The following is a 7,778-nucleotide window of genomic DNA, read 5'->3' on the forward strand; positions in this document are numbered from 1 at the left end:
ACAGCTGTTATATTTAGGACCTCTTCTTCCTCCCTTCACCTTCTTATTTTCCTTTCTGTCTAAAAGCTCAAACGCTGGGTGTCAGCATTGCTCAGAAGCACAGTCCTAATCCTCAGAGTCGAGATGTAAACTGTTTTAAGTAAACCCATTGACAAATCATCCAGAAAAGCTTTTATATATATTTGCATGCTTGACCGCAAAAAAGCAAATCAAATTGTTATCCCAGTCTCTGAAGCTGGTGTGCAGGTTTCACCAGTTCTCCCACCTGACGCTGGGCAGGTCTACAGCTCTACAGATTTGCAGAACATGGGCAAACAGCAACTTTCCCACCCCATCTGCCCCTTCTGGGAACTTCCTTTCCATGCAAGGGACCACCTATTATAAGACCAATGAGGGACTTGAATTGTTTGTCCCTCTCACAGAGTAGTAACTACTTTCTGCAGATATAGAAGCAGGAATGGGGAAAGGGAGGAGGAAAAATTAAGAATGAAAGAAATGGGTTGAACTCACAGGCTCACAGTTTCTAGAATTCTTCCAAGCTCCTGACATTCATTTCCGGCATCGGAAATGTTTCTTCCTTGTCCCCCCCCCCCATTTATTCTTCCTCTTCTCTAGCCCCAAACTCAAGTAGAGATTTGGATTTGTTTATTGGTCGGTTGCTTATTTTGTTTTAACAATACCTGCCCAGTGCTTAGGACCCAGATTATTTTCCACCTGCATTTTCAAATTGGACTCTTTGTCCCGAACCCTTATCGTATCTTGCTACTCTTCCACCAAGTGGGAGGGCACAAATTCACTCAAGTTCCACTGCTATTGGGGGCAGGCACTTAAAAATAAGGAGCATCGTCATTTGAGAGTGCGGCAACCTCTCTGGTCTTTTTCTCCTCCATATTCATAGTCTTTCTCTCTCCTGTTTCCTATCCACCCCTTTTTTCCATTCTCTATTCTTTCTTTCTGTTCCTTTTCCCTAGTGTAAAATCTATTCCATTGAAAGTTTTCTCTCTGACTAGTTCTACTGCATAATTTTCTAACATTCGTTTTTGACTTTCAAGGGGGACCCTTGCATGTTGTGTGACGTTTTCCATGCTTTAGAGTACAAGCCCATTTCTTGTTAAGCCACAGAAAAGGGACTTGCAGGTATTAACCACCTAGCCTTGTCTTCAGAAGGTGGCATGAGGTCCTGTCCTCCATGGAGTTGCACCTGGGATGCATATTATTATCCATTGAGCAAAGCAGGGTGGGGATGGTGTCACACTCCCTGTTCTGAAGAGATCTTCCAGCAGGAGGAGGCCAATGTCCTAGGCCTGACCAAGTCCCTGCTGAGGAAGCTAGGAGGCGGGGACCAGACTGCCTCCAGGCTGGTCATACCCAGTAAAGAAGAAGATCCTGGGAGTTCCCATCGTGGCTCTCAGTGGTTAACGAATCCGACCAGGAACCATGAGGTTGCGGGTTCGATCCCTGGCCTTGCTCAGTGGGTTAAGGATCCAGCATTGCCCTGAGCTGTGGTGTAGGTCACAGACACAGCTCGGATCTGGCATTGCTGTGGCTCTGGCATAGGCAGGCAGCTACAGCTCTGAATAGACCCCTAGCCTGGGAACCTCCATATGCCAAGAGTTTGGCCCTAGAAAAGACAAAAAGAAAGAAAAAGAAGAAGACCCTCCAGGTACAGCTGGACTGATGCCAGTTTGATCCTGGACTCCAGAAAGGTCCTGAACAAGGAGATCTTGTTCAGCCTCAGCGGCATTATTAGCACTTCGCTTCCATCCTCCACTGAACTGCCTGGCCAAAGTTTTTTCCTCCTCAGTTTCTGCAGCACTCAGTTATTCCCATCATCATTTCAGTCACCAATATTGTTGACTTTGGTGTTAGGGAAGCTTTAAAAAGCCTTTTGGCTAGCACTCTCACATTTTGTAATCTGACATTTCTGCTTTGGACCCATCAGTTAACAGGTATTTAATAATGTACACACTGTTTGCTAGTCTGCTTTTTCCCTTGACAATTACTGTGAACGTTTCGCCTCTGTTATTTAGTAGACTTGTAAATAGTACTTTGATGGTTGTGTTGTAATCCATCATGAGATATCCCATAAAGTATTTTTTGCTATTGGATATTTAGGTTTTTTTCAAACTTTCACTATCCCAAATAATGCCTCAGTAAATACTAGTGTAGAAGAAGCTTTGCAATCATTCTCTCAAATATTTTTAAAATACATATGTAATAAATGAACACATGCATTTGATAAAAACTTAAAACGTTACAGATATGACTAAAGTCCCTGTTAATGACCAGTTTCAATCTACTCACTGTCATTCTAATAGTTATAACTCCTGTTATTGGTTAATGCATTTCCTTCTCTTTTTAAATGTGTTTACATATATTTTCATGTATCTAAATGAAGTATATAGTGCTGGGTAGTTTTTATTTGCAAGACTAGGAATGGTGCACAGATGCTCTTGTGCTATATATATTCACTCGGCCGCATATCTTGGAGACATTTCCATGTTCACACATGAAGATCTATATCCCTCTCTGTAACTGTTGCGTAGGATTCCATACTAAGGATAAATCACTGTTTATTGAGTTAGTTCCTGATTGCTGCGTATTTGGGCTCTTTTTAGTTTTTTGCTAAGACAAACAATGCTGGATTAGATCGTTTCCTTGTGCACATATGCAAATGTATCTCTGGCGAGATTCAGAGATGTAGAAGTATTGGATCATACACAAGTTTTTTGGGTTTTTTTTTTTTTAATTTTAAGAGCTACTGTTAAATTACCCACCAAAGTAGCTGCACAATCATGCTCCCACCAACAAACAAATAAGGGTATGTGTGTCACTGCCATCTCACCCATACTTTGTATGATCAGCTTTGGGTTGTTGCCTCTCTGATTAAAAATGGATCTGTGGGCATTCTTTTGTGGCTCAGCAGCAACGAACCCAACTGGTATCCATGAGGACATGGGTTCAATCCCTGGCCTCGCTTAGTGGGTGGGGGATCCAGCATTGCCTTGAGCTGTGGTGTAGGTTTGCAGACATGGCTCAGATCCTCAGTTGCTGTGGCTGTGCTGTAGGCTGGCAGCTGTAGCTCCAATTTGGCTCCTAGTCTGGGACCTTCCGTATGCCTCTGGTGTGGCCCTAAAAAGACAAACAAAGAAAAAAAAAAAGGATCTTGTGGTATTTTATTTGCATTTCCTTGATTTCTAAAAGATCAATTATCTTTTCAAGTTTTTTGGCCTTCTTAGGTCACATTTCTGAACGTCGTTACTAAGTCAGAAGATATGCAATATGTGTGTATATGTAAGCATCTATATTTCTGTTTCAATGTGTGTGTGTGTGTGTATGAGTGTGTATCTGTCTTTTATCTATCTCTTTAAAGGTGATTTTTTTCCCAAAATGCTTTTCTTTAATAATTGAACCAAACATATACTCTCACTACAGAGTATGTAAACTTTATTTTTTCAGACTCTGTAGCACTGAGCTTTACATCTGTTGTTTTGACAATTTGATAGGGAGCTATTGCATCTCATTTATTTTAAATTGTTTTCATAAAGAATAAGATTGTCTACTTCTAATTTGGAGCAGTTTATGTTTTCTTTTTGTGAATGGCTTTTTTCTTTATTTCTCCCATTTTTGTCTGGGGTTGTTCATCTTTATTTCTGTGTGGATTTATAAGGCCTCTTTACACACATTAAGAATGTTAGCCTACGTCTGAGGATTCAATAAGGACCAGATAGTTCAATTAAAATGTTATTCCTAATATATTAATGTATAATGTAGAAATTATTATATAATATATAAGTTCCTTACAGCATAGTAACATGCTGCCATGGAAAGGGGTTCCTGGGAAAAGCCATTCTGGGGACTAGAGCCCCTCATATAAATAAATAAAACTTTATAAGATTGTCTTCCTTTGGTTTCCATATTATCTTCTAATTTATAAAGCATCCTTACAGAGGGTCATGCTAAAACAGCAGATTTTTTTCACTTTTTTCCATTTTTTTTAAGTTTTATTGAGTATAGTTGATTTATGAGGTTGTGATCATTTCTGCTATACAACAAAGTGACCTAGTCATACATATACACATATCCATTCTCTCTCAGGTTTATTTTCCCACAGAGATTATCATATAATACTGGGTAGAGTTCCTTATGCTGTACAGCAGGTCCCTGTTAGCCAATTATTCCATATACCTCAGTGTGCATATGCCAATCCCCAACCCCCAGTCCATCCCTCCCACCCCCCCAACCTGTCCGCTTTGGTAACCATAAGTTTTTCAAAGTTTGTGAGTCTGTTTCTGTTCTGCAAATAAGTTCATTTGTATCCTTTTTTTTTTTTTTTTTTTTTAGATTCCACATACAGGTGATATCATGTGATATTTGTCTTTCACTATCTAACTTAATTTAGTATGATATTTTCTAGGTCCATCCATGTTACTGAAAATGGCATTATTCTGTTCTTTTTTATGGCTGAGTAATATTCCATTGTATATACTTACCACATCTTCTCTATCCATTCCTCTGTTGATGGACATTTAGGTTGCTTCCATGTCTTGGCTACTGTAAATAGTGTTAAAGCAGCAGATTTCAAATGTTTGAGTGTGAATAGACTTCAGTGGTTCACTGTTAAAGGATTGGTCAGTGACTTATGCCTAGTCACTCTTCTAGAAGTCAGGACTCTCCCCACCTCACTCTTCACAGGAGTCAGGACTCTTCACAGAAGTCAGGACTCTCCCCATCTCACAGGAAACAGACAGAGCTGGAAGCCCCAGGAAAGGCTAGAACCTGCAGCTGCCACATCGAACTGGAGGAGCAGTGGCAGCTCCTTACTGCCCACTTTTGCAGGGAATCCTCCCTTTCTCCCTTGTTCTCCCTGTTTCTTGTAAGTCTGTGTTTTCTACATGAAGAAGAAGAATAAGTTCTACAACCAGAAAGCTAGTTAGTAATAAAATAAATACGCATAATGAATAGCAGATGACCTAAACATAAAGCAGATGAACACGGTTGTTTTATGGCACAGACTATAGCCTGGAATCATTTCATGGCAGGTTCAAATTCCAGCTCTACCCTGACTGGCACACAACTTTGACATGGACTCGACTCTCTCATCTGTAAAATGGGAATCATGTTAATACTTACTCTTTTTTTTTTCTTCTTTTTTTTTTTTTTTTTGCCACAATCACAGCATGCAGAAATTCCCACGCCAGTGGTCAAACCCCAGAAACTCCCGTGTTCATACCTGTTTTTAAGGCAGTTGTGAGTATTAACTGATTTAATCCATCTGTGGATTCTGGCCTGATGAGCATTTTTTGTGCAGTGTCTCTAATCATTGTTTCTCCATTTATTCTCAGGATAGAGGCAGATCTCTCTGTGAGAATTCCACTTTCAAAGTTGTAGAAAGGGGCATATGAGGACATATAAGTTCTGAAACACTGTAACCATAATAGAGTCTGGGATGGTGAAAAGGACTTTTCTTGTTTGTCCTGGATATGACATATTTTTTTTTTTTAAATCTCACTTCAGTTGAAGCGTCTGACAACCATGGATTCCCGGACAACGGTTACTATGGCTGCAAGGAGGAAGCAGAAAGAACCTCCCAGCAGTGTTTCCTGAAGAAAAGGGAGTCAATAGCTCCAGTAGTTAACTAATGACTGTGCTTTGTCCTTGAGACTATAAGACAAGAATGACTGCAAAACGTGCAGAAAAGCACAGCCAGCCGTGCCCTTGCCGAGGAACACTGAGAGAAGCCATCCCAACCCCATCCACGTTACCCACAGAGAAATATGGCAAAGGTCTCCTTTCTTCAACATGATAGCCCACTCTCTGTCATCCTTTTACTATATCCTATCATCAGGTTTCTGTTCTTAGAATTTTGGAGACTATCTTTCTCACAAAGCCAATGTCGATGATTCATGCTGGCCCAGATTTATGAATGAATTTCAATAACTGTGGTAAATGGGGGAAAGAATTCATGATGTCCCTGATGCCTCCCTGACCTGCGTAAGGCTGTTTTCCATGACAGTTGGTCATGATCTGTGAAATGGAAATACTGGTAGCTACTAAGGGAGAATGAGCTTTGGTTAAGCAGATTTGGCTTTGAATTCTGCCTCTACCCTTTAGAGACTATGTGACCCTTGTTAGTTATTTAATATCTCTGAGCTTCAAATTTCTCATCTGCAAACTGAATATAATATTGCTATTGAATATCATACTTAGGTTACAGGATGTCGTGAGGATTAGCAGTGGTATATGGAAAACAGTGAGCACAGTGTGTGGAATACAGTTGCCTTTTGTGGCAGGCTGAATAAAGACCGCCCAAAGTGTCCACATCCTCATCTCAAGAACCTGTGAATGTCACCTTATATGACAAAAGGGACTTGTGGGTGTGATTACATCAAGAATCTTAAAATGGGAAGATTACCCAGGTGGGCCTGGTGTAATTACAAGGAGCCTTATATGAGAGAGGGAGGACATGAGGACAAGTAGTGGAAGGTGATGTGACCACAGAAGCAAAGATTGAAGTGATGTGGCCACAAGCCAAGGAATGCAGATGGCCTCCAGAAGCTAGAAGAAGCAAGGAATGAATTTTCTCCTAGAGTCTCCAGAAGAAACCAACTTTGCCAACCAAGTCCCATGAGACTTTTTTCTTTCTCTCTCTCTTTCTTTCTTTCTTTGGCCACATCTACAGCATATGGAAATTCCTAGGATAGGGGTGGAATCGGAGCCACAGCTGCTGGCCTACACCACAGCCACAACAATGCAGATCCAAGCCACATCTTTGACCTACGCCTCAGCTCACAGAAACACCAGATCCTTAATCCCCTGAGCGAGGCCAGGGATGGAATCTACATCCTCGGGAAGACTGCCTGAGGTTCTTAACCCACTGAGTCGCAATAGGAACTCCCCCATGGGACTTATTTCTGACACTCTGACCTCTAGAACTGTAAGATAATAAGCTGGTATTGTTTTAAGCTACTAAGTTTGTGGCAATTTGTCACAGTAGCAGTAGAAAACTAATACAGCTTTCTATAAATGGTGGTCCTTTTCATTATCAAGCACAAGAGTGTTCATTCAGAATGTGAAGAATTTTTTGAAAATTGTGAACTGCCACATGAATGTTCCTATTTTATTCTACTTTCATTTAAATCCTCTGCTGCTTCTAAACTTTGAATTTAAATATTTTCTTAGTCTGTCCATGAATGACAAAACTATACCTGCATTCTTTTTACCATTTTCCAAGAACATGTACGTCTTAGGAGACAGTCAAGTACGGTGTCGTATAAGACACTCCAGCAGCTTGATCTGAACACAAAGGGTGAACAGAGTTAATGAGTAGGAGAAAAACAATAATATACTCAAGTATACAGTGGCAGAGACTTTCAGGAATCTCCCAGTGTCCGTTCTCCCCACATTCTATATTTTTACCTGGGTACATGACCACCCAAATATGGACTACATTTCTCAGACTGCTTTGCAGGTAGGTGAGGTCATTGATTAAGTTTTGAACAATGCACTGGAAACGGAATTGACATGTACAACCTCCAGGGAATGTCCTTAAGGGAAAGCTCTCTGCTTGGCTCCTTTTTGTACCTCAGTTCTATCGGCCAAATTACAGATGTGATGGCCCCTCCCAACCACAAGACAGAAGCCAAGTGTTAAGGATGGTAAAGCAACAAAATAGAAAGACTTGATTCCTTGATAACTGTAGGGCCAACATATGAAAATAAACACCTATCTTGTTTAAATAGCTATTTTTATTTATTTGGGCATCGGAAGAAATCCAT

Source organism: Sus scrofa, chromosome 15, assembly GCF_054392235.1.
Source record: "Sus scrofa isolate SSC_HxYL_T2T_F1_AM1 chromosome 15, Sscrofa_HxYL_maternal_Yorkshire_Landrace_v2.0, whole genome shotgun sequence".
Taxonomy (NCBI): Eukaryota; Metazoa; Chordata; class Mammalia; order Artiodactyla; family Suidae; genus Sus; species Sus scrofa.